The following is a 24785-nucleotide window of genomic DNA, read 5'->3' as shown; positions in this document are numbered from 1 at the left end:
CTGCCCGGACAGATGTTGACATCATAGTTTAGCAGGTCCATGAAACTTTTTTGAAAGCCACAGATTCCTGCAGTGAAGCAGTAAACATTGCAAATGAGCCTAGATGTGCAGGAGGGGTCCAAATGTCAATGAGGCTGTCTGGGTAAAGATGACATATGGGAATTAGTTGAAGTAACAGTCTCTTAAGATGCATGTGTTAGGAACCATGTACATATTAAACTGTTTGCCAGCTCCTGTCAGGACCCTGTGTCTTTCAATATATGTTTATTGGCATTGGAGACAAGAGGAGGCTTTACACCCAGGCTGAATATGTAAATTACCACCCCAAGCCAGGGTCTGGTTTGTCTCCCCGAGGTTGTGTATTCGAGTCCCTGAGGCTTTGAAACTGGGTGTTGAATAATCTCTTCCCACTGAGCTGAAATGGGAACAAGCTGTGCGGGGCCACGGACCACCACGGCTGTGTGCAAAGCCTGAAGTGAGTTTATCTAGTAGCCAACACAGACAACATGCTGATTTGTGGTGAGAGCAACACCTTTTTATAGACTGTACAATGCCACACAGTGTCCAAGATTCACAAACTTAAACTTACACTTTTGTGTAAGTTTACTACTTTTCAGTATTCACAAAGGTAAACTTACACCAAAAGTCTAACTTTACTACTTTTCGATATTCACAAAAGTAAACTGAGATCAACAGTCTAACTTTACTACTTTTCGATATTCACAAAAGTAAACTGAGATCAAAAGTCTAGCATTACTACTTTTCGATATTCACAAAAGTAAACTAAGATCAAAAGTCTAACTTTGCTACTTTTCGATATTCACAAAAGTAAACTGAGATCAACAGTCTAACTTTACTACTTTTCGATATTCACAAAAGTAAACTGAGATCAACAGTCTAACTTTACTACTTTTCGATATTCACAAAAGTAAACTGAGATCAACAGTCTAACTTTACTACTTTTCGATATTCACAAAAGTAAACTGAGATCAACAGTCTAACTTTACTACTTTTCGATATTCACAAAAGTAAACTGAGATCAACTGTCTAACTTTACTACTTTTCGATATTCATAAAAGTAAACTGAGATCAACAGTCTAACTTTACTACTTTTCGATATTCACACAGGTAAATTACTACTAGTAACGTTAGACTTTTGGTCTAAGTTTACTTCTCTGAACACCGAAAAGTAGTAAACGTACACAAAAGCGTAAGTTTACCTTTCTGAATCGGACCTGGAGAAGCGGCCAGAAGTGCACACGAGCTCACTTAAAAACAGGAAGGAGGATGAGTGAGCGGCCTGGGGAACAACAAAGACTTTGGTGATACAAGGAAGAGGTTCAATGTGAAGGGCAAGAAAAGGACGAGTTGTAAAGTGCAAAGAAAAACACAGAACTTTGGAGAGTGAAGATGAGAAAAAACAAGCTGCTCTCTAAATAGAAAGCACAGGTAATATCAAACAAGCTTAGGAAACTCTTTTACAAACCACTTTTTACATGTAAAAGTAGGAGTCCCCCACCATAAAACCCCACAGTGAAGTAGAAACAGGTGTATGGAGGTGGGACGCCACCCTGAGTGGGATAAGTCAAAACTGGCTCCCAGCCCGCCGCTGCAGACTGGAAGGGCAGTTTAAAACTGCTAACTCGACTTTGCCATTTTAAACAAATACAAAGCCCAAAACTCCCTTTCTAATGTGACAATATGTCACATAATTAGCATTTTGAGCCGCATTATTTAGTTATCCCTGCTGCATCAGTTTAGTTAACCCTGCTGCATCAGTTTAGTTAACCCTGCTGCATCAGTTTAAACCCTGCTACATCAGTTTAGTTAACCCTGCTGCATCAGTTTAGTTAATCCTGTTGCATCAGTTTAGTTAACCCTGCTGCATCAGTTTACTTAACCCTGCTGCATCCGTTCAGTTAACCCTGCTGCCTCCGTTTAGTTAACCCTGCTGCATCAGTTTAGTTAACCCTGCTACATCAGTTTAGTTAACCCTGCTCCATCAGATCAGTTAACCCTGCTACATCAGTTTAGTTAATCCTGCTGCCTCTGTTTAGTTAACCCTGCTGCCTCAGTTTAGTTAACCCTGCTGAATCAGTTTAGTTAGTTAACCCTGCTGCCTCAGTTTAGTTAACCCTGCTGAATCAGTTTAGTTAACCCTGCTGCCTCAATTTAGTTAACCCTGCCGAATCAGTTTAGTTAGTTAACCCTACTGCCTCAGTTTAGTTAACCCTGCTCCATCAGTTCAGTTAACCCTGCTACATCAGTTTAGTTAACCCTGCTGCATCAGTTCAGTTAACCCTGCTACATCAGTTTAGTTAACCCTGCTGCCTCAGTTTAGTTAACCCTGCTGAATCAGTTTAGTTAGTTAACCCTACTGCATCAGTTTAGTCAACCCTGCTGCATCAGTTTAGTTGACCCTGCTGCATCAGTTTAGTTAACCCTGCTGCATCAGTTTAGTTGACCCTGCTGCATCAGTTTAGTTGACCCTGCTGCATCAGTTTAGTTAACCCTGCTGCATCAGTTTAGTTAACCCTGCTGCATCAGTTTAGTTGACCCTGCTGCATCAGTTTAGTTGACCCTGCTGCATCCGTTTAGTTAACCCTGCTGCATCAGTTTAGTTAACCCTTCTGCATCAGTTTAGTTAACCCTGCTGCATCCGTTTAGTTAACCCTTCTGCCTCCGTTTAGTTAACCCTGCTGCATCAGTTTTGTTAACCCTGCTACATCAGTTTAGTTAACCCTGCTCCATCAGATCAGTTAACCCTGCTACATCAGTTTAGTTAATCCTGCTGCCTCCGTTTAGTTAACCCTGCTGCCTCAGTTTAGTTAACCCTGCTGAATCAGTTTAGTTAGTTAACCCTTCTGCCTCAGTTTAGTTAACCCTGCCGAATCAGTTTAGTTAGTTAACCCTACTGCCTCAGTTTAGTTAACCCTGCTCCATCAGTTCAGTTAACCCTGCTACATCAGTTTAGTTAACCCTGCTGCATCAGTTCAGTTAACCCTGCTACATCAGTTTAGTTAACCCTGCTGCCTCAGTTTAGTTAACCCTGCTGAATCAGTTTAGTTAGTTAACCCTACTGCATCAGTTTAGTTAACCCTGCTGCATCAGTTTAGTTGACCCTGCTGCATCAGTTTAGTTACCCTGCTGCATCAGTTTAGTTGACCCTGCTGCATCAGTTTAGTTGACCCTGCTGCGTCAGTTTAGTTAACCCTGCTGCATCAGTTTAGTTAACCCTGCTGCATCAGTTTAGTTGACCCTGCTGCATCAGTTTAGTTGACCCTGCTGCATCCGTTTAGTTAACCCTGCTGCATCAGTTTAGTTAACCCTTCTGCATCAGTTTAGTTAACCCTGCTGCATCAGTTTAGTTAACCCTTCTGCATCAGTTTAGTTAACCCTGCTGCATCCGTTTAGTTAACCCTGCTGCATCAGTTTAGTTAACAACTTCTGCATCAATTTAGTTAACCCTGCTGCATCCGTTTAGTTAACCCTGCTGCATCAGTTTAGTTAACCCTGCTGCATCAGTTTAGTTAACCCTGCTGCATCCGTTTAGTTAACTCTGCTGCATCAGTTTAGTTAACCCTTCTGCATCAGTTTAGTTAACCCTTCTGCATCCGTTTAGTCAACCCTGCTGCATCCGTTTATTTAACCCTGCTGCATCAGTTTAGTTAACCCTTCTGCATCAGTTTGCTGCATCAGTTTAGTTAACCCTTCTGCATCCGTTTAGTTAACCCTGCTGCATCCGTTTAGTTAACCCTTTTGCATCAGTTTAGTTAACCCTTCTTCATCCGTTTAGTTAACCCTGCTGCATCCGTTTATTTAACCCTGCTGTATCAGTTTAGTTAACCCTTATGCATCAGTTTGCTGCATCAATTTAGTTAACCCTTCTGCATCAGTTTAGTTAACCCTGCTGCATCAGTTTAGTTAACCCTGCTGCATCAGTTTACTTAACCCTGCTGCATCAGTTTAGTTAACCCTTCTGCATCCGTTTAGTTAACCCTGCTGCATCAGTTTAGTTAACCCTTCTGCATCAATTTAGTTAATCCTGCCGCATCCGTTTAGTTAACTCTGCTGCATCTGTTTGGTTAACCCTGCTGCATCAGTTTAGTTAACCCTTCTGCATCAGTTTAGTTAACCCTTCTGCATCAGTTTAGTTAACCCTGCTGCATCAGTTTAGTTAACCCTTCTGCATCAGTTTAGTTAACCCTGCTGCATCCGATTAGTTAATCCTGCTGCATCAGTTTAGTTAACCCTTCTGCATCCGTTTAGTTAACCCTGCTGCATCCGTTTATTTAACCCTGCTGCATCAGTTTAGTTAACCCTTCTGCATCAGTTTGCTGCATCAGTTTAGTTAACCCTTCTGCATCCGTTTAGTTAACCCTGCTGCATCCGTTTAGTTAACCCTTTTGCATCCGTTTAGTTAACCCTTCTGCATCAGTTTAGTTAACCCTGCTGCATCAGTTTAGTTAACCCTTCTGCATCAGTTTGCTGCATCAATTTAGTTAACCCTTCTGCATCAGTTTAGTTAACCCTGCTGCATCAGTTTAGTTAACCCTGCTGCATCAGTTTACTTAACCCTGCTGCATCAGTTTAGTTAACCCTTCTGCATCAGTTTACTTAACCCTGCTGCATCAGTTTAGTTAACCCTTCTGCATCAGTTTAGTTAACCCTGCTGCATCAGTTTAGTTGACCCTGCTGCATCAGTTTAGTTGACCCTGCTGCGTCAGTTTAGTTAACCCTGCTGCATCAGTTTAGTTAACCCTGCTGCATCAGTTTAGTTGACCCTGCTGCATCAGTTTAGTTGACCCTGCTGCATCCGTTTAGTTAACCCTGCTGCATCAGTTTAGTTAACCCTTCTGCATCAGTTTAGTTAACCCTGCTGCATCAGTTTAGTTAACCCTTCTGCATCAGTTTAGTTAACCCTGCTGCATCCGTTTAGTTAACCCTGCTGCATCAGTTTAGTTAACAACTTCTGCATCAATTTAGTTAACCCTGCTGCATCCGTTTAGTTAACTCTGCTGCATCCGTTTGGTTAACCCTGCTGCATCAGTTTAGTTAACCCTGCTGCATCAGTTTAGTTAACCCTGCTGCATCCGTTTAGTTAACTCTGCTGCATCAGTTTAGTTAACCCTTCTGCATCAGTTTAGTTAACCCTTCTGCATCCGTTTAGTTAACCCTGCTGCATCCGTTTATTTAACCCTGCTGCATCAGTTTAGTTAACCCTTCTGCATCAGTTTGCTGCATCAGTTTAGTTAACCCTTCTGCATCCGTTTAGTTAACCCTGCTGCATCCGTTTAGTTAACCCTTTTGCATCAGTTTAGTTAACCCTTCTTCATCCGTTTAGTTAACCCTGCTGCATCCGTTTATTTAACCCTGCTGTATCAGTTTAGTTAACCCTTCTGCATCAGTTTGCTGCATCAATTTAGTTACCCCTTCTGCATCAGTTTAGTTAATCCTGCTGCATCAGTTTAGTTAACCCTGCTGCATCAGTTTACTGAACCCTGCTGCATCAGTTTAGTTAACCCTTCTGCATCCGTTTAGTTAACCCTGCTGCATCAGTTTAGTTAACCCTTCTGCATCAATTTAGTTAATCCTGCCGCATCCGTTTAGTTAACTCTGCTGCATCTGTTTGGTTAACCCTGCTGCATCAGTTTAGTTAACCCTTCTGCATCAGTTTAGTTAACCCTTCTGCATCAGTTTAGTTAACCCTGCTGCATCAGTTTAGTTAACCCTTCTGCATCAGTTTAGTTAACCCTGCTGCATCCGTTTAGTTAACCCTGCTGCATTAGTTTAGTTAACCCTTCTGCATCCATTTAGTTAACCCTGCTGCATCCGTTTATTTAACCCTGCTGCATCAGTTTAGTTAACCCTTCTGCATCAGTTTGCTGCATCAGTTTAGTTAACCCTTCTGCATCCGTTTAGTTAACCCTGCTGCATCCGTTTAGTTAACCCTTTTGCATCCGTTTAGTTAACCCTTCTGCATCAGTTTAGTTAACCCTGCTGCATCAGTTTAGTTAACCCTTCTGCATCAGTTTGCTGCATCAATTTAGTTAACCCTTCTGCATCAGTTTAGTTAACCCTGCTGCATCAGTTTAGTTAACCCTGCTGCATCAGTTTACTTAACCCTGCTGCATCAGTTTAGTTAACCCTTCTGCATCAGTTTAGTTAACCCTGCTGCATCAGTTTAGTTAACCCTTCTGCATCAGTTTAGTTAACCCTGCTGCATCAGTTTAGTTAACCCTGCTGCATCCGTTTAGTTAACCCTGCTGCATCCGTTTAGTTAACCCTTTTGTATCAGTTTAGTTAACCCTTTTGTATCAGTTTAGTTAACCCTTCTGCATCCGTTTAGTTAACCCTGCTGCATCAGTTTAGTTAACACTGCTGCATCAGTTTAGTTATCCCTGCTGCATCCGTTTAGTTAACCCTGCTGCATCCGTTTAGTTAACCCTTTTGTATCAGTTTAGTTAACCCTTCTGCATCCGTTTAGTTAACCCTGCTGCATCCGTTTATTTAACCCTGCTGTATCAGTTTAGTTAACCCTTCTGCATCAGTTTGCTGCATCAGTTTAGTTAACCCTCTGCATCAGTTTAGTTAACCCTGCTGCATCAGTTTAGTTAACCCTGCTGCATCAGTTTAGTTAACCCTGCTGTATCAGTTTAGTTAACCCTTCTGCATCAGTTTGCTGCATCAGTTTAGATAACCCTTCTGCATCAGTTTAGTTAACCCTGCTGTATCAGTTTAGTTAGCCCTGCTGCATCATTTGTTCCTCCTCAGCCTCCTAATCCCAGTGGCCCTGACCACAGCAGACATGATACACTGCAGCGCTCTGACTGGCGCCTCTGATCTTCTGGCTGTGATGACTCAACATAGCCCACAGAAAAAGACTTGTTGGGCTCTGAGTGGTCCTGGAGTTACCCAGGGGGCGCCAGGACCCTGCACGCGGGTAACATCGGCCGAAGGATCTTGTTCAGCACTTATCACTGTGTCTGGTCAAGATCTCAGTTCAAGAAGCTATGAGGATTTCTTTGTGTTTCTCAAATTGTATTTGCATTTTTTCCTTAACATAAATAAAAGAACAATTTTTGTGAAAAAGCTTTGTCATGACCTTGAGTTTATTATGGGTCCTACAGCAGCTGAGTTCCAAAGCCTCTGGCAGCTCCTGGAGAGGCACTGGGCTGCTTGACGTCAGGCCCTGGAGCACCAATGGGAAGAGGTCCCTCCACCCCACGCCTGGCCCACCATCGTCCCCCAGGGGCACTGAGTAGAGACCACTGAATGCCCTTGGACTCAAAGAGAATGCTGCACACCTCAGCCCAACTCCCAGGACACACAAGCAACACCCACAGGCCACATGAGCCCCACAAGGCAACACTACTACTGTCACAGAACAACTGCCGACCACACCGGGGCCTGGGACAGATGTGTGTTTCACAACATCATTGACAAACAACTACATCTGCACCTGACAATACCCAACACCAACCACATAAGGGCCTTGGGCAGAATTGTGGGCCACAGCATCACTGCTAACCAATCACATCAGGACTTGACAATACCCAACACCAACCATATAAGGGACAGACGTGTGGTCCGGAGCATCGTTGCAAACCAATCACACCAGGGCCTGGGACAGACATTTGGCTATGCAACACAAAAAGATGATGAACGGAATGTTAAACATTGTCAAACATTCATCCCCAGTCACAGATCTTGGTTTAATCCATTGTTAATTTGCTCACCACTCCATTCCAGTTTGGACCCAGCCATATGCAAATCAGTCTTGACCCTGGTCCTTGTGGGAACAGTCCAGACTGAACTGCCAGGCCAGATCATCCCTGGACCAGAAAGCAAGCGTCCCGGAACCAGTTTTGTGTGTTTCATGTACTCTCCTCAGTGCGATGGGTATGCCCAGACGTAGATCCCTTGCTCACTGTGTCACTGGATTCAAGCTAGCCTGACTGATGAGGGGTGAAACCCCCCAAAAGCTCCTAGGATACTTGTTTCCAGTTCAAGGAGGACCTGGCCTGTCAGTTTGTGATGGACTGTACCAATTGGAGTAGGGTCAAGACGGAATTGCATATGGCTGGGTCCCAACTGAGGTGACATGGTGAACAGAACAATGGGTTGGGATGGTACCCAGAGCGATCGTTAATGGCTAGGCACATTGCAGGCAACCTCCCATCATCTTTTCTGTGTTTCACAGACGTTTGGATCCTATTGTCAATGGCAACCAGCCGCATCAGGACGTATCACTAACCGCTACAAACCACATCAGGACCTAACAATTACCGCTAGCAATGCATCAGGACCTGTGACTGGTCTGGGGTCACTTCAGAGTCAGAGCCCCACACTTTAAGTTCAAAGGTCACAGGCAAACACATTAAAATAACCTAATATTATCTTACAACCAAAGGACTGACACCCAAAGAAAAACAACAATTGTCCAGCCTCCAGAAATTAGGCATGTAAGTACAACTGGACAATGGCAAACACCAAATGACAATCTGGCAATACCAGACACCCGGATACCATCAGACAACATCAGACAGCCAAAGACTACTGAACACTGTACCCATATATAATTGACAGGCACAGAAAGCCATAAAACAAACACCATCCTATACTCAAAGACCTCCAGATATCCAAACTCCCAGACGCCAACTGACACCAAATGACACTTAAAGTTCAAGTAGAGCCAGGAGGCAACCAAATACTGATGGAAGCTAACAGACACCAGCCAAAGACTGGTGGACGCTGACAGACACCACCCACAGAGTGATGGACTCTAACAGGCACCTCCCAAAGACTGATGGACTCTAACAGGCACGACCCAAAGACTGAAGGATGGTAAGAGACACCACCCAAAGACTAATGGACACTAAGAGACACCACCCAAATACTGATGGACGCAAACAGACATCTCCCAAACACTGAGGGACGCAAACAGACATCTCCCAAAGACTGATGGACACTAACACACACCACTTAAAGGAAGTTCTCCTAGGCTGATACCTTTCTGTCTATTTTTATGGGTCTAATTGGGATTTTATTTGGCATTCTAATGTAGGTTAGCCTTGGCCGCAAGGTAGGAGAAGGAACAACCTCCTTTTCTGGTCTTCTTGATTCGCGGCACTGTCGCAAGAGAGAGCTGGACTGAGCGGAGGGATCTTTTAGGTGAGCAGAACGAGAAGCAGTGGTTCGTGTAGGCGGGTCCGGTGTTGTGGAGGGCTGAGTGGGCATGGGTGAAGAGCTTGAAGGTGATTCTCGTCTTGACCAGGAGCCAGTGTAGTGTCCACTGGTGTTTGGTTATGTGGCAATGGCGTGGTAGGTTGAGGACTAGTCTGACGGAGGCATTCTGGACGTTCTGGAGTTTTTTGGGTGAGGTTCTTGTTGATCCCGGCCCAGAGTGCATTGCCGTAGTCCAGTCTGCTGCTTATGAGGACTTGTGTGACATTTTTCCGGTCTTTCATAGGAGACGGAGGGTGTGGAATCAAGAAGAAGTAACAACGTTGATTTGGCGTCCATTTTGAGTTCAAAGTCTAGGATGATTCTGAGGTTGCGAGCGTGGTCCGTTGGGGAAGGGTGGGTTTCTGAGGGCGGGGGGCCAGTAGGTGTCGTTCCAGGCATCGCGGTGGGGGACCATGATGCGTATTTTGATTTTGTTCTTGTTTTGTTGTAGGTAACTGTTCTTCCTCCACCTGATCACTGCTTCCATTCCTTATTGAAAGTTTTGTTTGGAGAGGATGAGTTCATTGGATAGGGGGAGGATGAGTTGGGTGTCGTCTGCATACAATATGATGTTGAGCCCGTAGGATCTGACGATGGTTGCGAGAGGTAACATGTAGATGTTGAACAGGGTGGGGCTAGTGGAGGATTCTTGGGGGCTCCGCAGGTGGTCAGTAGGGATCCAAGAGGGAGGGAGGGAGTCTGACCCGCTGTGTTCTGCTGAAGAGGAATGAGCGGATCCAGTCGAGGGCTTTGTTCCGGATTCCTGCATCTTGGAGTCTGCGGGCTAGAGTGCAGTGTGAGACTGTGTCAAAGGCTGAGGAGAGGTCCAAGAGGATGATGGCCACAGTCTCTCCTCTGTCGAGGAAGGAGCTGATGTCGTCCGTCACGGTAAGGAGTGTGGTTTCAGTGCTGTGGTTCTCCCTGAAGCCTGATTGGGAGGAGTCGAGGATGTTGTTGTCTCCTATGAAGGAGGTGAGTTGACCGTTGACAGCTTTCTCGATTACTTTTGCCGGGAACTGGAGTAAGGAGATTGGTCTGAAGTTCTTGAAGTCGGTGGGATTCACCGAGGGTTTCTTCAAGAGGGGGGTGATCTCGGCATGTTTCCAGTCTTCGGGAAAAGGGGCGGTCTCAAAGGAGCGGTTGACGATTTGTTGAAGCTCAGGGCGATGATATATGCAGCTCTGTGGTAGATGTGGTGGGGGCAGTGGTCCATGGGAGCCCCAGAATGGGTTGACTTCATATTCTTCAGGGTGTCTTCAATGGTGAGGGCGGTCCAGCTGTCAAGTGCCAGCTGCGTGTTGTAGGGAGTAGTGGGTGTCAGTTCTGCGTGCATGTTGTCGCTGTCAAAGTTGTCATAGATGGACTTGTGATGGAAGAAGGGGCTAAGGGCCAGATGTAGGTAAATCATATTTACCGACTCTTAAATACCGGATTTTACCGATTCGGTATTTAAGAGTCGGTAAATATGAAGTACCGAGATGTAGGTAAATCCAGATGTGGATTTACCGAATCTTTAAAAGTCGGTATTTACCGAATCGGTAAATACCGACCGGTAATGCCCCATTCATTCCTATGGGCTATGAAGCCCATAGGAATGAATGGGGCATTACCGGTCGGTATTTACCGAATCGGTAAATACCGAATTTGACAAGGGTGCAGGGGGTGTCACTTTGACACCCTCTAGCACCCCCAAAAAAGGTTCGGGGGCCATGTGGCAGGCCTACCTGCCCTAAGGGCAGGTCTGCCTGTCATATGGCACAGGTGTGCATGCACACATGTGCATGCACACCTGAATCGGTATTTTACCATCAAATTGAATTTGATGGTAAAATACCGAATTTGTAGGGCTTGTGGGACTCAGAAGAGTCCCACCTACATCTCAATTTTACCGATTCTGTAAAAATACCGGTCGGTAAATTTACCGACCGGTATATTTACCGAATCGGTAAAATTACCGAAATGCCCTGTTTCCTTCCCCCTACATCTCAAATTCCATTTACCGGTCGGTAACGGCCGAATTCAGCCGTTACCGACCGGTAAATGGCTACCTACATCTGGCCCTAAGTCTCTCGCAGAGGTCCTGGAATGATGGGATGTCGGTTGTCTCACAGCTGGGTTGGGTGAACCCTTTGATGATGCCGAAGAGTTCCTTGCTGTTGTGCGCATGGGTGGAGATTCTGTACAGGAGTGTTTTCTTCCTTGAGTGTCTGATGTGCTTGTGGTGCACACAGAGCAACAGGAGCAATCCCCTACAGAGCAACATACATCACATGCCACACAGAGAGCGACAGAAACAATCCCCTACAGAGCAACAGACATCACATGACACACACAGAGCAACAGAAACAACCCCTTACAGACCAACAGGCATCACATGACACACACAGAGCAACAGAAACAACCCCCTACAGAGCAACAGGCATCACTCACTCAGAGCAACAGAAACGATCCCCTACAGACCAACAGACATCACATGACACACACAGAGCAACAGAAACCACTCCCTACAGACCAACAGGCGTCACGTGACACACACAGAACAACAGAAACAACCCCCTACAGACCAACAGACATCACATCACTCCCAGAGAGAAACAGCAAAACCCCCTACAGAGCAACAGTCATCACATCACTCACACAGATCAACATAAACAACCCCCTACAGATCAACAGACATCACATCACTCCCAGAGATCAACAGAAACAACCCCCTACATATCAACAGACATAACATGACACACACAGAGCAACAGAAACAATCCCTACAGAGCAAGAGACATCACATGACACACACAGAGCAACAGAAACAATCCCTACAGAGCAAGAGACATCACATGACACACACAGAGCAACAGAAACAATCCCCTACAGAGCAACATACGTCACATGACATACACAGAGCAACAGAAACAACCCCCTACAGATCAACAGACATCACACGACACACACAGAGCAACAGAAACAACCCCCTACACACACAGAGCAACAGAAACAATCCCTACAGAGCAAAAGACATCACATGACACACACAGAACAACAGAAACAATCCCCTACAGACCAACAGACGTCACATGACACACACAGAGCAACAGAAACGATCCCCTACAGAGCAACATACGTCACATGACACACACAGAGCAACAGAAACAACCCCCTACAGATCAACAGACATCACACGACACACAAAGAGCAACAGAAACAACCCCCTACAAACTAACAAGCATCACATGACATACACAGAGCAACAGAAACAACCCCCTACAGACCAACAGGCATCACATGACACACACAGAGCAACAGAAACAATCCCCTACAAAGCAACAGACATCACATGACACACACAGAGCAACGGAAACAACCTCCTGTTATGTTTGTTATGTTTAGATCTCTTCTATAGTGCACGGCTGCCCCGAGGGGCGTCCCAGCGCTTTGGCAAAGAGAAATGCAGCAAAGAGACACAACACAGCAGCTAACGGAGGTCCCACCAGAAAATCATACTGAGAAGAGCCAGGTTCCCAGCTCCTTTCTAAAAGCAAGGAGACTGTTTGACTTTCTCAAAGAGACAGGTGCTCATTCCAGCAGCGCGGGACCAGGTATCGGAAGGCACGCCCTCCGATCCGGGCAAATTTAATCGGGGGAACGACAGCTTTGGCCAACAAGGCCGACCGGAGCGACCACTTGGGGACATAAAAAGCCAGGCGCTTCTCCATATACTTTGGACCAATTGAATGGAGGGCCTTAAATGCCAGGGTCAACACCTTAAAGGTGATTCTCTTGGCAATGGGCAGCCAATGCAATCTCCTTAGAAGTTCAGAGGCTTTTGCCCTGCGTGGGAGACCAAAAATGGCTCTTGCAGCCGAGTTCTGCACAATCTGTAATCGGGCCAACAGGTATTTAGGCAGCCCGATATACAGGGCGTTCGCGTAGTCCAGTCGCGAGCCAATCAGAGACTGCACAACGATTTTTTTGTGCTGCAGAGACAGCAAAGGAAGAAACTTCCGAAGCATTTTCAAAATGCCAAAGCATTTCCCCGATAGACCGATGATTTGGGGTCCGAAGGAGAGGCTGTCGTCACATTACACCCCAAGGTTTTTAGCTTTCACAGAGGCCGCATCGGGCGGAAACATGTCCTGGGGCCACCAGGTCTTCCAGTTAGGATCCGGCGGACAGCCGAAAAAAAGCAGCTCCGACTTGTCGGAGTTGCATTTCAGACTGTGCCGCCGAAACCAATCGAAGACCGCACCCAGGCATTCCCTGATCAGACCACCATCAAAAGCCTCGCCCTTTTTAGATGTAAAAAGGAGCTGGGTGTCATCAGCGTAGGATATGATCCGGGCACCGAAGGACTCCGCTACCGCCGCTAGAGGGGCCATATAGATATTGAAAAGGGTGGGGCTCAGGATAGACCCCTGTGGAACCCCCACCTCGAGCGGCGGCATTTCCGCGGAAAACGGAGGTGCCCAGACCACTTGTCGACGGCCGGTCAGAAAGGATTTAAACCAGTTCCACACCGTCCCACGAAAGCCGATCTCCCAGAGTCTAGAAAGGAGACCGGCTCCTACAGACCAACAGGCATCACATGACACACACAGAGCAACAGAAACAACCCCCTACAGACCAACAGCATCGCATGACACACACAGAGCAACAGAAACAACCCCCTACAGACCAACAGGCACCACATGACACACACAGAGCAACAGAAACAGCCCCCTACAGACCAACAGGCATCATATGACACACACAGAGCAACAGAAACAATCCCCTACAGAGCAACAGACATCACACGACACACACAGAACAACAGAAACAATCCCCTACAGAGCAACAGACATCACATGACACACACAGAGCAACAGAAACAACCCCCTACAGACCAACAGGCATCACATGACACACACAGAGCAACAGAAACAACCCCCTACAGACCAACAGGCATCACATGACACACACAGAACAACAGAAACAACCCCCTACAGATCAACAGACATAACATCACTCCCAGAGAACAACAGAAACAACCCCCTACAGAGCAACAGGCATCACTCACTCAGAGCAACAGAAACAATCCCCTACAGACCAACAGGCATCACATGACACACACGAAGCAACAGAAACAACCCCCTACAGACCAACAGGCATCACATGACACACACAGAACAACAGAAACAACCCCCTACAGACCAACAGGCAACACATGACACACACAGAACAACAGAAACAACCCCCTACAGATCAACAGACATAACATCACTCCCAGAGAACAACAGAAACAACCCCCTACAGAGCAACAGGCATCACTCACTCAGAGCAACAGAAACAATCCCCTACAGACCAACAGGCATCACATGACACACACGAAGCAACAGAAACAACCCCCTACAGACCAACAGGCATCACATGACACACACAGAACAACAGAAACAACCCCCTACAGATCAACAGACATAACATCACTCCCAGAGAACAACAGAAACAACCCCCTACAGAGCAACAGGCATCACTCACTCAGAGCAACAGAAACAATCCACTACAGACCAACAGGCATCACATGACACACACGAAGCAACAGAAACAACCCCCTACAGACCAACAGGCATCACATGACACACACAGAACAACAGAAACAACCCCCTACAGACCAACAGGCAACACATGACACACACAGAACAACAGAAACAACCCCCTACAGGCAACAGACATCAATCACATCACTCACACGGAGCAACAGAAACAACCCCCTACAGACCAACGGGCATCACATGACACACACAGAGCAACAGAAACAACCCCCTACAGATTAACAGACATCACATCACTCCCAGAGAAAAACAGAAACAACCCCCTACAGAGCAACAGGCATCACATCACTCACACAGAACAACAGAAACAGCCCCCTACAGATCACCAGACATCACATCACTCCCAGAGAACAACAGCAAAAACCCCTACAGAGCAATAGTCATCACATCACTCTCCTAGAACAACAGAAACAACCCCCTACAGATCAACAGTCATCACATCACTCACACAGATCAACATAAACAACCCCCTGCAGATCAACAGACATCACATCACTCACACAGATCAACATAAACAACCCCCTACAGATCAACAGACATCACATCACTCTCCTAGAACAACAGAAACAACCCCCTACAGACCAACAGGCATCACATGACACACACAGAGCAACAGAAACAACCTCCTACAGACCAACAGGCATCACATGACACACACAGAGCAACAGAAACAACCCCCTACAGACCAACAGCATCACATGACACACACAGAGCAACAGAAACAACCTCCTACAGACCAACAGGCACCACATGACAAACAGAGAGCAACAGAAACAGCCCCCTACAGACCAACAGGCATCACATGACACACACAGAACAACAGAAACAACCCCCTACAGACCAACAGGCAACACATGACACACACCACAGAACAACAGAAACAACCCCCTACAGATCAACAGACATAACATCACTCCCAGAGAACAACAGAAACAACCCCCTACAGAGCAACAGGCATCACTCACTCAGAGCAACAGAAACAATCCCCTACAGACCAACAGGCATCACATGACACACACGAAGCAACAGAAACAACCCCCTACAGACCAACAGGCATCACATGACACACACAGAACAACAGAAACAACCCCCTACAGACCAACAGGCAACACATGACTCACACAGAACAACAGAAACAACCCCCTACAGGCAACAGACATCAATCACATCACTCACACGGAGCAACAGAAACAACCCCCTACAGACCAACGGGCATCACATGACACACACAGAGCAACAGAAACAACCCCCTACAGATTAACAGACATCACATCACTCCCAGAGAAAAACAGAAACAACCCCCTACAGAGCAACAGGCATCACATCACTCACACAGAACAACAGAAACAGCCCCCTACAGATCACCAGACATCACATCACTCCCAGAGAACAACAGCAAAAACCCCTACAGAGCAATAGTCATCACATCACTCTCCTAGAACAACAGAAACAACCCACTACAGATCAACAGTCATCACATCACTCACACAGATCAACATAAATAACCCCCTGCAGATCAACAGACATCACATCACTCACACAGATCAACATAAACAACCCCCTACAGATCAACAGACATCACATCACTCTCCTAGAACAACAGAAACAACCCCCTACAGACCAACAGGCATCACATGACACACACAGAGCAACAGAAACAACCTCCTACAGACCAACAGGCATCACATGACACACACAGAGCAACAGAAACAACCCCCTACAGACCAACAGCATCACATGACACACACAGAGCAACAGAAACAACCTCCTACAGACCAACAGGCACCACATGACAAACAGAGAGCAACAGAAACAGCCCCCTACAGACCAACAGGCATCATATGACACACACAGAGCAACAGAAACAATCCCCTACAGAGCAACAGACATCACACGACACACTCAGAACAACAGAAACAATCCCCTACAGAGCAACAGACATCACATGACACACAAAGAGCAACAGAAACAACCCCCTACAGACCAGCAGGCATCACATGACACACACAGAGCAACAGAAACAATCCCTACAGACCAACAGGCATTACATGACACACACAGAGCAACAGAAACAACCCCCTACAGACCAACAGCATCACATGACACACACAGAGCAACAGAAACAACCTCCTACAGACCAACAGGCACCACATGACAAACAGAGAGCAACAGAAACAGCCCCCTACAGACCAACAGGCATCACATGACACACACAGAACAACAGAAACAACCCCCTACAGACCAACAGGCAACACATGACACACACAGAACAACAGAAACAACCCCCTACAGATCAACAGACATAACATCACTCCCAGAGAACAACAGAAACAACCCCCTACAGAGCAACAGGCATCACTCACTCAGAGCAACAGAAACAATCCCCTACAGACCAACAGGCATCACATGACACACACGAAGCAACAGAAACAACCCCCTACAGACCAACAGGCATCACATGACACACACAGAACAACAGAAACAACCCCCTACAGACCAACAGGCAACACATGACACACACAGAACAACAGAAACAACCCCCTACAGGCAACAGACATCAATCACATCACTCACACGGAGCAACAGAAACAACCCCCTACAGACCAACGGGCATCACATGACACACACAGAGCAACAGAAACAACCCCCTACAGATTAACAGACATCACATCACTCCCAGAGAAAAACAGAAACAACCCCCTACAGAGCAACAGGCATCACATCACTCACACAGAACAACAGAAACAGCCCCCTACAGATCACCAGACATCACATCACTCCCAGAGAACAACAGCAAAAACCCCTACAGAGCAATAGTCATCACATCACTCTCCTAGAACAACAGAAACAACCCCCTACAGATCAACAGTCATCACATCACTCACACAGATCAACATAAATAACCCCCTGCAGATCAACAGACATCACATCACTCACACAGATCAACATAAACAACCCCCTACAGATCAACAGACATCACATCACTCTCCTAGAACAACAGAAACAACCCCCTACAGACCAACAGGCATCACATGACACACACAGAGCAACAGAAACAACCTCCTACAGACCAACAGGCATCACATGACACACACAGAGCAACAGAAACAACCCCCTACAGACCAACAGCATCACATGACACACACAGAGCAACAGAAACAACCTCCTACAGACCAACAGGCACCACATGACAAACAGAGAGCAACAGAAACAGCCCCCTACAGACCAACAGGCATCATATGACACACACAGAGCAACAGAAACAATCCCCTACAGAGCAACAGACATCACACGACACACTCAGAACAACAGAAACAATCCCCTACAGAGCAACAGACATCACATGACACACAAAGAGCAACAGAAACAACCCCCTACAGACCAGCAGGCATCACATGACACACACAGAGCAACAGAAACAATCCCTACAGACCAACAGGCATCACATGACACACACAGAGCAACAGAAACAACCCCCTACAGACCAACAGCATCACATGACACACACAGAGCAACAGAAACAACCTCCTACAGACCAACAGGCACCACATGACAAACAGAGAGCAACAGAAACAGCCCCCTACAGACCAACAGGCATCACATGACACACACAGAACAACAGAAACAACCCCCTACAGACCAACAGGCAACACATGACACACACAGAACAACAGAAACAACCCCCTACAGATCAACAGACATAACATCACTCCCAGAGAACAACAGAAACAACCCCCTACAGAGCAACAGGCATCACTCACTCAGAGCAACAGAAACAATCCCCTACAGACCAACAGGCATCACATGACACACACGAAGCAACAGAAACAACCCCCTACAGACCAACAGGCATCACATGACACACACAGAACAACAGAAACAACCCCCTACAGACCAACAGGCAACACATGACACACACAGAACAACAGACACAACCTCCTACAGGCAACAGACATCAATCACATCACTCACACGGAGCAACAGAAACAACCCCCTACAGACCAACGGGCATCACATGACACACACAGAGCAACAGAAACAACCCCCTACAGATTAACAGACATCACATCACTCCCAGAGAAAAACAGAAACAACCCCCTACAGAGCAACAGGCATCACATCACTCACACAGAACAACAGAAACAGCCCCCTACAGATCACCAGACATCACATCACTCCCAGAGAACAACAGCAAAAACCCCTACAGAGCAATAGTCATCACATCACTCTCCTAGAACAACAGAAACAACCCCCTACAGATCAACAGTCATCACATCACTCACACAGATCAACATAAATAACCCCCTGCAGATCAACAGACATCACATCACTCACACAGATCAACATAAACAACCCCCTACAGATCAACAGACATCACATCACTCTCCTAGAACAACAGAAACAACCCCCTACAGACCAACAGGCATCACATGACACACACAGAGCAACAGAAACAACCTCCTACAGACCAACAGGCATCACATGACACACACAGAGCAACAGAAACAACCCCCTACAGACCAACAGCATCACATGACACACACAGAGCAACAGAAACAACCTCCTACAGACCAACAGGCACCACATGACAAACAGAGAGCAACAGAAACAGCCCCCTACAGACCAACAGGCATCATATGACACACACAGAGCAACAGAAACAATCCCCTACAGAGCAACAGACATCACACGACACACTCAGAACAACAGAAACAATCCCCTACAGAGCAACAGACATCACACGACACACAAAGAGCAACAGAAACAACCCCCTACAGACCAGCAGGCATCACATGACACACACAGAGCAACAGAAACAATCCCTACAGACCAACAGGCATCACATGACACACACAGAGCAACAGAAACAACCCCCTACAGACCAACAGCATCACATGACACACACAGAGCAACAGAAACAACCTCCTACAGACCAACAGGCACCACATGACAAACAGAGAGCAACAGAAACAGCCCCCTACAGACCAACAGGCATCACATGACACACACAGAACAACAGAAACAACCCCCTACAGACCAACAGGCAACACATGACACACACAGAACAACAGAAACAACCCCCTACAGACCAACGGGCATCACATGACACACACAGAGCAACAGAAACAACCCCCTACAGATTAACAGACATCACATCACTCCCAGAGAAAAACAGAAACAACCCCCTACAGAGCAACAGGCATCACATCACTCACACAGAACAACAGAAACAGCCCCCTACAGATCACCAGACATCACATCACTCCCAGAGAACAACAGCAAAAACCCCTACAGAGCAATAGTCATCACATCACTCTCCTAGAACAACAGAAACAACCCCCTACAGATCAACAGTCATCACATCACTCACACAGATCAACATAAATAACCCCCTGCAGATCAACAGACATCACATCACTCACACAGATCAACATAAACAACCCCCTACAGATCAACAGACATCACATCACTCTCCTAGAACAACAGAAACAACCCCCTACAGACCAACAGGCATCACATGACACACACAGAGCAACAGAAACAACCTCCTACAGACCAACAGGCATCACATGACACACACAGAGCAACAGAAACAACCCCCTACAGACCAACAGCATCACATGACACACACAGAGCAACAGAAACAGCCCCCTACAGACCAACAGGCATCATATGACACACACAGAGCAACAGAAACAATCCCCTACAGAGCAACAGACATCACACGACACACTCAGAACAACAGAAACAATCCCCTACAGAGCAACAGACATCACACGACACACAAAGAGCAACAGAAACAACCCCCTACAGACCAGCAGGCATCACATGACACACACAGAGCAACAGAAACAATCCCTACAGAGCAAGAGACATCACATGACACACACAGAACAACAGAAACAATCCCCTACAGACCAACAGACATCAATCACATCACACACACAGAGCAACAGAAACGATCCCCTACAGAGCAACAGACATCACATGACAAACACAGAGCAACAGAAACAACCCCTTACAGACCAACAGGCATCACATGACACACACAGAGCAACAGAAACAAACCCCTACAGACCAACAGGCATCACATGACACACACAGAGCAACAGAAACAACCCCCTACAGAGCAACAGACATCACATGACACACACAGAGCAACAGAAACAATCCCTACAGACCAACAGGCATCACATGACACACACAGAGCAACAGAAACAACCCCCTACAGAGCAACAGACATCACATGACACACACAGAACAACAGAAACAATCCCCTACAGACCAACAGACGTCACATGACACACACAGAGCAACAGAAACGATCCCCTACAGAGCAACATACGTCACATGACACACACAGAGCAACAGAAACAACCCCCTACAGAGCAACAGACATCACATCACTCCCAGACACCAGAAGAAAAACACTGCTTTCTTTCCCAGAGACACGCAGCTCGCTGGTTTTATTTGCCCCCAGCCTGCAGTCCCTCAGAGATTCTTAAACTGAGTATCACTGAGTTTAGCACCAAGAACAAGGTGGGCAGCTTTAGAATTAGGTGGCAATGGAAACCCCTGTTATCAGCCACTCGGAGACCCACAGCATGGCCAGACACCTACAGACACAGATGGCTATACAGTTTGCAGACATCCAGAGACCAGCTGACTCTGCCTGGCACATGGACAATGATGCTACCAGAGACGTGGAGACCCAAAGCATGGTCAGATCTTGACAGACAAACTGGCACTATAGTCTGGCACATAGAGGCGCAATGATGCGGCCCAGCACTCAGAGACCCACAGCACAGTCAGACACCTGCAGACTTCGGTAACTGCACCGTTTATGTACCCCTAAGACCAGCTGATATGATCAGGTGCACAGGGGCGAGGTGACGCTGTCAGAAACTCAGTGAGCAAAAGCACAGTCAGACACCGACAGACTGAGGTAAGAGGACAGTTCACAGACACCTGAAGGCCAGCCGCTGTTATTTGGGACACAGACAGACAGACAGACAGACAGTGGAAACTAGAGGGGACCGTTTACAGACACCCATAGACCAATAGAACAGTCAGACACAGACAGACGGAGGCAGCTAGACAGTTTACCGACACTCAGAAACCAACAGCATGTTCATACACTGACAAACAACTGTAACGAGACAGTTACAGACACTCAGAGACTAACAGCAGGGTCAGACACAGGCAGAGGTAAGTAGACAGCTTACAGACACTCAGGGACCCACAGCACTGTCAGACACCAAGAGACAGAGGTAAGTAGACAGGGTCAGTTCAGCCTTTCATCCTTCTGAGGTCGATAAAATGAGTGCCATCGAGTTGGGTAACAATAAACATCTGTTATTCAGCGCCAAGAGGCCCACGGGTGAACGTGCGCTTTAAAAATACGCGCGTTATATTAAGTTACGTTCTGTTATTTGTGCTGTGCTATGTTATGTTTACCGGGTGCTGTAGCTCGAGGCACAGGTGGTAAATAAGACAGGGGGCGCACGAGGTGGTGAGACACACAGAGCGGTCCAGGGGGGTGGAGAGGCAGAGACGGAGCAGCGCGTACATGAACCTCACGGGCTATTCCTTCTGTAACTCAGAGCGCTGCCCCCTGAACACGACCCTAGTGCTCGCGGCGCTGCTCCTGCTCGCCTCTCGGCTCTACCCTCCGAGTGTTACCCGCTGTACCTATCACCTCTGCCTCATGTGCATCACAGGCTCCCTGTACGCACCTCACAGGACTATGGCACGCATATACCTCACACCCGCCGTACCTCACGGCGTACCACTGCTCGCCTCTCGACGCTATCCTCCGAGTGTTACCCGCCGTACCTCTCCGTGCTGCATCATGTGTGTCACAGCGCAGGCTCCCTGTGCGCACCTCACAGAACTATGGCATATACCTCACACCCGCTGTACCTCACAGCGCGCCACTGCTCGCCTCTCGGCGCTATCCTCCGAGTGTTACCCACCGTACCTCTCCGTGCTGCATCATGTGTGTCACAGCGCAGGCTCCCTCTGCGCACCTCACAGGACTATGGCATATACCCCACACCCGCTGTACCTCACAGCGCGCCACTGCTCGCCTCTCGGCGCTATCCTCCGAGTGTTACCCACCGTACCTCTCCGTGCTGCATCATGTGTGTCACAGCGCAGGCTCCCTCTGCGCACCTCACAGGACTATGGCATATACCCCACACCCGCTGTACCTCACAGCGTGCCACTGCAGCGCTTCTCGTCGCTATCTTCTGTGTAATTCGTCTTTACACAACTCTGCCTCTATCATACACCTCCCTGGAGTGTGCCTTGTTCCCTTCTCTCTACCTCACAGCGCTACTCGGTGTGCGCCCTCGGTGTGCGCCACAAGCTGCTCCACTTACGTACCTCCCAGGACAGTTGTCTGGACCTGGCCCTGCTGCTCCCGCTGTGCCTCACAGCGCTCCTGCAGCCTCTCAGCGCTGTCCTCGGAGCACTCGTCCATGTGCAACTAACACAAACCTACGCCTCACTGGAGGCCACGGTGCTAACCACGCACCTCTCAGCGCTGCACCGTGTGTGACACAGGCTCCCTGTGCCATCTCACATGTGTATTGCATGTACCTCACACCCGTGTTCCCGCTGTACCTCCCACTGGCTACCGTGCGCTTCTCGGCGCTATCCTCTGGGCGCTTCTTCGAGGTAGATCTTTGACACTCGATGAAGGGTTTGGTGCTTTTTCGGTACCTCACAGTGCAGCGCCATCTACGCCACGGGCTGCACTATGTACCTACCTCACAGGGCTGTTACCTGTACCTGGCACTGCTGCTCCCGCTGTACCTCACAGTGCGCTTCCGCTGCGCCTCTCAGCGCTATACTCTGGACGCCTCCCCATGGACCAGTTAGACTCCCACTGGAGGGCGCGCTCCTCTCCCTGTACCTCACAGCACTGCTCCCTGTACCTGACAGAGATGCTCCCGTACCTCAGGTGACCGCTGCCGGGAGGCACAGAGCGGCTTGCGCTGCCTCTTGGCGCTATCCTTTCAATACTTCCTCCGTATGCAATGCTCACACATCGGTGGAGGCTTCGTTTCTTTCTCTTCCTCACAGTGCCCCTCCGCCTGCCTCGCAGCGCTATCCTCTCAGCTCCTCCCCATATGCAACTCTCACACAGGTGTGGCATTCTTTCTCTGTCTTCCTCACAGTGCTCCCCCGCCTGCCTCGCAACGCTATCCTCTCAGTCCTTCCCTCAGATGCAGCCCTACCCCTCACCGGAGGCAGCAGTGTTTCTTTGTAGCTCCCAGTGAGGTTTCCTGCGCCTCACAGCGCTGCCCTCTGTACCTGTCAGTGCTGCTCCCGCCTCCTCATCTGCAGATCTGACGCTTCAAGGGGAGTGTAAAGATATCTAAAGCCCGAGTTGAGGCATCGGTGTTTCCTGGTTCCCTCACAGCGCTGCTCCGCGGCCTCTCGGCGCTATCCCCGCAGCGCCTCAGCTCCCGCCCTTCTCTGGAGCCGGAGCGCTTTCTGCCTCATCATCATGAGTGTGGAGCGGGGCGGCTCGGCTGCTGATTGGCCAGCGGGGCAGGGGAGGCGAGGGTGTGGGGACCGTGCAGAGGTACGATTGGCTGGCGAGGGGAGGCTGCATTCAAAGGCTCGTTATGAATGAAATGCTGCGAGGGCTGAGTGTGCTTGGAGTCACCTGAGAAGGAGCGTCATAGAGCGGGACGGCGAGGGGGCAGCGAACACCCTGCGGCGGTGACCACCCCGTGAGCCTTCTCAACGACCTCAGTGTCAGCGTCCTAATAATAATTGTTAGACCTGGCACTTTGGCGTGAGTCTCTCTTCCACTTTTTGCTGATGTGCCTCAGATGTTTTGCTGGTGTTAGCTGCTCAGGGCACTGCGCCACGGCCAATCAGTGCCATGGTGCAAGTGCTCCCTATGAAAAGTGTACATGTAATTGATTTCCATGATTGGCTTATCTGGTTTACTGTCCG

The 24785-nt window shown here is 47.9% G+C and overlaps 1 protein-coding gene across 1 annotated transcript in view; it reads right to left on the bottom strand.

Annotated features, from left to right (window-relative positions):
* LOC144828340 (riboflavin transporter 2-like) overlaps positions 1-24226 on the bottom strand; it is a 150934-nt gene extending 126708 nt beyond the window's left edge. The window contains exon 1 of the mRNA XM_078686462.1: positions 24132-24226. The gene's annotated coding sequence lies outside the window, so the exon portion shown is untranslated. The remainder of the gene's footprint in view (positions 1-24131) is intronic.
* Positions 24227-24785: the final 559 nt, after the last annotated feature.

Source organism: Lissotriton helveticus, chromosome 4_1, assembly GCF_964261635.1.
Source record: "Lissotriton helveticus chromosome 4_1, aLisHel1.1, whole genome shotgun sequence".
Lineage (NCBI taxonomy): Eukaryota > Metazoa > Chordata > Amphibia > Caudata > Salamandridae > Lissotriton > Lissotriton helveticus.
The sequence above is the reverse complement of the archived record's forward strand: the minus strand, read 5'-3'. Positions and strand labels throughout refer to the sequence as shown.